We start from the raw sequence: 5,979 nt of genomic DNA on the forward strand, positions 1-5,979 counted from the left end.
CTAATCAGTACTGCCAGTCAGTACATTCACCCATCTGTATGCCACGCTGTGTGTTGGTTCAGTCCCTGTTGTCCTGTACTGTAACGATGATGACATTGTGTTCAGTTTGCAACGATGACGTCATCGTGTCCAGTTTGTAACGATGATGTCATTGTGTCCAATCTGTAACGATGACGTCATCGTGTCCAGTTTGTAACGATGACGTCATCGTGTCCAGTCTGTAACGATGATGTCATTGCTCTCAGTTTGTCTGCAGGACAGCGTGCTGGCGTTCTGGAGGCACGGCCTCAAGGGGAAGAGCCTGCATACTAATGAGGTAAGACCTGCCCATTCCAGGTCTCAGACGGGACACCATGTCATAGACACACGGTACAGAGAGAATACTGTACAGTACGATAAACAGCAGGTCATTCAATAAGTATAATCAAACACTGTCACGAATCTCAATGTGATATGATTTCCATCGGATACAACCAGATCACATGAACATCAGACCATAACAGCTGGACTGCCGTGAAGTTATTATTTGCATTATGATGGCGATGCTATAAGCATTTTTTTTTTTATTCTTGAAAACTTCTTGGGTTTAAAAAAATAAATGAAATTAAATAGCATTCAAGAATTTTTTTTTTTTTTTATCAAACGCATGAGAATCTTTGTCTCGAGCAGTCGCACACGAGGTGACTCGAATTTCACCCTTCAAACAGCAGCGGGAAGCATAGCTAAGAGGAACAGATTTACTTTTGCTCAAGACCACCACTAAGACATGTGTCCTATTAAAGGAGAGCTAGCTATTTTTAAAAATCCATTTCCATACTTCTTATTAACCCCGGCAACGTTGTCCCTGATGCTCCTTTTCTTGTGCTGAAGATGGTTGTTGCTCTGCATATACTCAGGCTGGAGTTCCTTTATTCCATAGATCACTCAAGAGATCACTGATGAGTCAAGGGTGTTTCGAGTGCTGGGGACAAACAGGTGAGTGAGGGAAAAGAGAAGAGGAGAGGTGGGGAGATTTAAGGAGTGGAGAAGGGGAGAAAAAAGAGGAAAGGAGAGGGAGGGAGCATGAAAAGGGGGAGAGAGAAGAGGGAACGGAGGGGGGGAGGAAATGAAAGAGGCAGGGTAAGTGGAGGGATGGTAGAGGAGAAAGGGGGAGAGGAGTGGGGAAGGGGAGGGAAGGAGTTTGGAGAGGAAATAAAGGAGAGGAATTAGAGGCAAAAAGGCAAGAGGAGGGGGTGAGAGAGGAGAGGAAGTGAGTAGAGAGGAAAGGAAAAGGGGAGGAGGAAAGGGTGAGAGAGCAGACTGTGAACAGCTCTACTGCCATGTTTCATCTGCAACACGAAGCTAGTGTGTCAATCTCATCTGGTTCCACTGTCACACAGGGGCTGCGGAGAGAAAGATAGAATCCAGTCTGAAGTGAGGAACACAGTGGGATGAGTTTTTACACACAGGTGCAGATTGAAAAGTCGTCTCTTTTGGTTCTGCTGAATATAAATTGTAGTTGAATGTTTTGTCTTTTAGGGATATAATCCTGGAGAGCACCCCGACAGACAACCCCTCAGCCCTGAGTAACCTCTACATACTGACTGGGCACGAGAGCAGCTACTGAGAGCACACCCTCCACACAGGACAGGAGGGTGCACTGACTCACAGGACAGGACCCCAACCCTGTGAGAGGGGCACTGACTCACAGGACGGGACCCCAACCCTGTGAGAGGGGCACTGACTCACAGGACAGCACCCCAACCCTGTGAGAGGGGCACTGACTCACAGGACAGCACCCCAACCTTGTGAGAGGGGCACTGACTCACAGGACAGGACCCCAACCTGTGAGAGGGGCATTCTGACTCACCAGCTGACCTGTCCACAGGAGGTGCCTCAGTGTGTCTGAGAACTGTTAAGAACTTCCAGTCATCGTTCAAAAACCAAGCGATCGCAGTAAAGAGCTCTGCATCCAAGTATGATGTGTAGAGTAAAGGGCTATTTTACGATGCCATCTACAGTAATACTCTGAAATACTGACAACTGTCCTTTAGTAAAACCCTTACACAGGTATATACAGGACTTTATAGTCTACTGTCAACATGCCTGTCTAACAGCGAGTTAACTAAGTAAGTGAACTATTCAGTGGTGAAATTGGGGCTGTATTTCATTGCGTGCTTGTGTAATATCCCACTGCGTGTGTCTGTATGTATGATTCTCTACTGCTGCTTCTGCTTGCATCATTATTTGCTTACGAGCTATTCCAGCAACTGCTTCTGAAAAGACTCCTAAGCTGAATTTCTGAAGCGAGGTGGTTTTAGGAATGACCACTAGGGACCTGCCCCTGTAATTACAGCCCCCAGTCAAATGTAAAATCTCCTTACAAAGTTAGAAGGGGTCGGAAAGTACAGCCGGACACCACCTAGTGGATGTTACTCAAACCTCCTCAGAAAGCAGTCAGGAGTCTTTTCAGAAGACATTTTTTGCTGGAACCGTTAGTAAACCTGTTAAATTATGATCCGAGCAGAATACAGTCAGGGTGGCGCAGGGGTCCCCGAGGGTAAAGGCACGGTCGTGTGGTGTGCAGGGGCACTCATACAGTCAGGGGAGCTCAGGGGTCCCCTAAAGTCTCCCCTGGTAAAGGCACGGCCGCGTGATGCGCAGGGTGACACACAGTCAGGGGAGCGCAGGTTCCTGGCTATGTGAAGGTGCCGGTCTTCACTGGGGATTGCAGAGGGAGCATTGGCTCCGGCGTTGCCATGGGTTTGGGAGGCAAAGGGACTGTTTCTCCTCACTGCTCTGCAGCGGCCCCTACTGGCCAGGCACCCAGTCTTGTCCTCCAGGGAGCGGTAGCTCCCATCCGCTGTGGCGCTCCTGGGTGTAAAGAGGCGGTTGGCTTGGGGATCGGAGGTCGCCCGCTGACCTTCAGCTCCTGGGCTGTTTTATGGAGTTATCTTTTCAAGCTGAGCTAAACTGGAGTGTCATAGCGCTGTAGAGACTGGAATAAACTACCCTGGGTTATATTTAAAATGTTAAAAGGATTATAATCATTATTAATTTATAGGACAGACGTAGTATTTTGTGCTTCACATGTTTTGTACCTGTTAATGACTGCTGTACTCCAAACCAGATTGACTGAGACAATCTGTCAGGTTTAGCGGGAATAAAATCAATGAAAATTCGAGATTCAGGTTGTATCAGACAAGCAGTCATGTTTACTGTAAACTCCCTGTGGCAGTGTGGTAATTAGTGCACAGGGGTAGAGCAGGCGCAGTAAGCCAATGAAGCAGACTCACAACAAAGTGAAATGGTTTCTTTTTATTAGAATCCAATGGTCTGATGACCGAGCAGTAAATAACAGAGGGCTGGCAATCCACAGCAATGTGTCTTGCTCAGCAATGACAAAGGGTTGCAGTCCTGCAAATAATAAACACAGTGCTAAACACAAGTAGACACCCACGCGGTCACAACGTGAGTGCTGCAATGCTGGTGGTGAAATACAATCTGTTACGTGATACAGTGGTGCCGGGGTTTTGTGCTGGCCCTAAGCGATCGGGTTCAGTGTAACCGTATAAAGGAACAGATCACCTCTTATATACCGTCAACCGTGACCCCTTGATTAACAAGTGCAACCTCTCCTCCAATCCGCGGCTGCCACATCGTTTCCTTTCGGGGTCGATGATTTAGTGTACCCTAGCTCCGCCCCCTTTCTAGCCCTGGGAATGAATTGTCTGACCATCCAGTCCAGGGCACTCTGTTCCCTTTACACAGCGCCCTCGCAGGTCGGGAGGGAGATCTAACACCAAGAATCATTCTCTGTCAAAGGAGTGCAAACCAAGACTGCAGTCCATTCTCACATAAACCCCAGCAACATTAGCACCGCCCCCCCCCCCCCCCCCCCCCCCATTAAAAAATCAAAGCCACGTTTCACACGATGGGTGCCACTTTCATATAGGGTCCACTGTGAGCTCCGTGAAGTGATAATGATCAGATTGAGTGGGATTCTTTTGTGCTGCCTGTGTGCTTTCATCTCTGAGCTGCAGCTGGGTCTCTATGTTAATGGGCAGAGGGTTGCCGGTCTATTCGAAGTGCATTTTCTGTTTGATGTGAAAAGCACTTCATCTCAATTGCCTTACTCAGGACTCACTAAAGGCAGCTAATAGTACAACATCAGCTAAACATGCAACGAGAAAGCGCTTGAAATACACAGACGGGGAAAGCTTTGAAGCAGTCAAGACAGACTGCTGACTCTGAAGTGTTAAATTTGAACCCTTTTTAAAAAAAAAAAAAATTAGAATGAGAGAATTCTCTTGGAAGCACGTAATGAACCCCAGTCTGCTAGAATGGGGGTGCATAACAAACTCTCTACTATTCTGTATTAAAACATTTGACTCATGCAATAGAAAGAACACTGTATTAAAGCTTAGACAACACAAACTACGTTAAACATACTCTCATTACATCTTATGACTTGTTCTTGGAGGTACCCCTCCCTGCCCTTTATTTAGTTTTCTGATTGCAGAGCGGCTGACTGTAGAGAAGCCAGGGGCAGGGGGGCAGGAGAGCTGCCCTCCCCCGTTAGACGAAGCTGAAAAACAGGTGGAGGCTGGGGAGGGCGAAGCAGGCTGTGACGCACCGAGGATGGAGGGATGGAGGGAAGATATAAAGCCCTTTCTAGCTGATCATTGGATGGGTTGTATATCGAACGACTAATGAGATCTGAGCCATGTGACTGACGAGTTTCTACAACTCCACTCTTCTTAATTCATTCATTTACCAATTCAAGTGAAACTGGGTTTGAGACAGAGAACACAGAAAACAGAAAAAGTGCATTTACAAACACGGTATTCATAACATGAGTTTATAACACTTCACAAAGCAGCATGCTGGCATTGAATATTGAGCGTGTCGCTCACAGTACCAAGTAACACTTTTATTGTAATGCATGAGATTGATCAATCAATCAATCAATCAATCAATTTTTTATTTTATATAGCGCCTTTCATAGTGAACCACCATCACAATGCGCTTTACAAGATAACAACAAGAAAATCCATAATACTTAAATACAGAGAAATGCATTATACATGATATACAGTAAAAACACACAATGCATAATACATGATATACAGTAAAAAAACAATGCATAATACATGATAGTAACAATACATGAATGAGCAGCAGCAGCTAATAGCAGCTATCAGGCTTAACGAGCATGGAAAGCAAGAGAGAACAGGTGGGTCTTGAGAGTTGATTTAGAGCGAGCGACGGTGGGAGCATCACGCACCAAAGCTGGGAGAGAGCTCCAAAGAGTAGGAGCCATGAAGCTAAATATACACTGCTGTGCAAAAGACTCAGGCATGTTGCATTGTTCTACAATTTACTCAAAGCCTCCTCTAGTGTTTTCTACTATTACAACAATCTTGACTTGCATAAAGAAGGAAACACATTGAGTGAAATCGCTCACATCGCTCCATTTTCAAGGTGTGGCATCCGAAGCATAATCAACAAGTACAGAGAAACACCATCTGGAATTGACAAACCGAGGACTGGAAGACCCACAAAGCCATCTATCAAGGATGAGCGATATTTGAAGATAATATCCCTCAGGAACAGAAAGAAGACAAGCATTGAATTGACAACAGGACTGGTGTCGTTGTCCATCCATCAACCGTACAAAGCACCTTTGACCATTGTTCCATAGTTCAATTTCTGTGTTCTTGTGCATATTTCAGCCTTCTAGTCTGGTTCCCCTTTCTTAACAGAGGTATTCTTACTGCAACACATCCTTTAAGTCCTGATTTCAAGAGTGACCTTCGTACAGTTGATTTGACGGACAACAACACCTGTGCCTTCTGTGTAATTTTTAACCTGTGCAAAGAATGAAGGGAGGGTTCAAAGCCAGACTGCTAGAAGTCTTACCAGTGTTCATTAAGACCCAACCAGGGTTGTGTTTCTATACGGATCTTTCCACCCCCTGTACTCTGCTAACCCTGCCTC

At 45.9% G+C, this 5,979-nt stretch overlaps 1 long non-coding RNA gene across 1 annotated transcript; it reads left to right on the forward strand.

The window, feature by feature from the left end:
* The first annotated feature begins 244 nt into the window (after window positions 1–244).
* LOC121310037 lies at window positions 245–2,597 on the forward strand. The gene is made up of 3 exons (XR_005948724.1): window positions 245–316; window positions 920–975; window positions 1,519–2,597. It is a non-coding gene; the product is annotated as an uncharacterized LOC121310037 (long non-coding RNA).
* Window positions 2,598–5,979: the final 3,382 nt, after the last annotated feature.

Source organism: Polyodon spathula, unplaced genomic scaffold (genome assembly GCF_017654505.1).
Source record: "Polyodon spathula isolate WHYD16114869_AA unplaced genomic scaffold, ASM1765450v1 scaffolds_1691, whole genome shotgun sequence".
Taxonomy (NCBI): Eukaryota; Metazoa; Chordata; class Actinopteri; order Acipenseriformes; family Polyodontidae; genus Polyodon; species Polyodon spathula.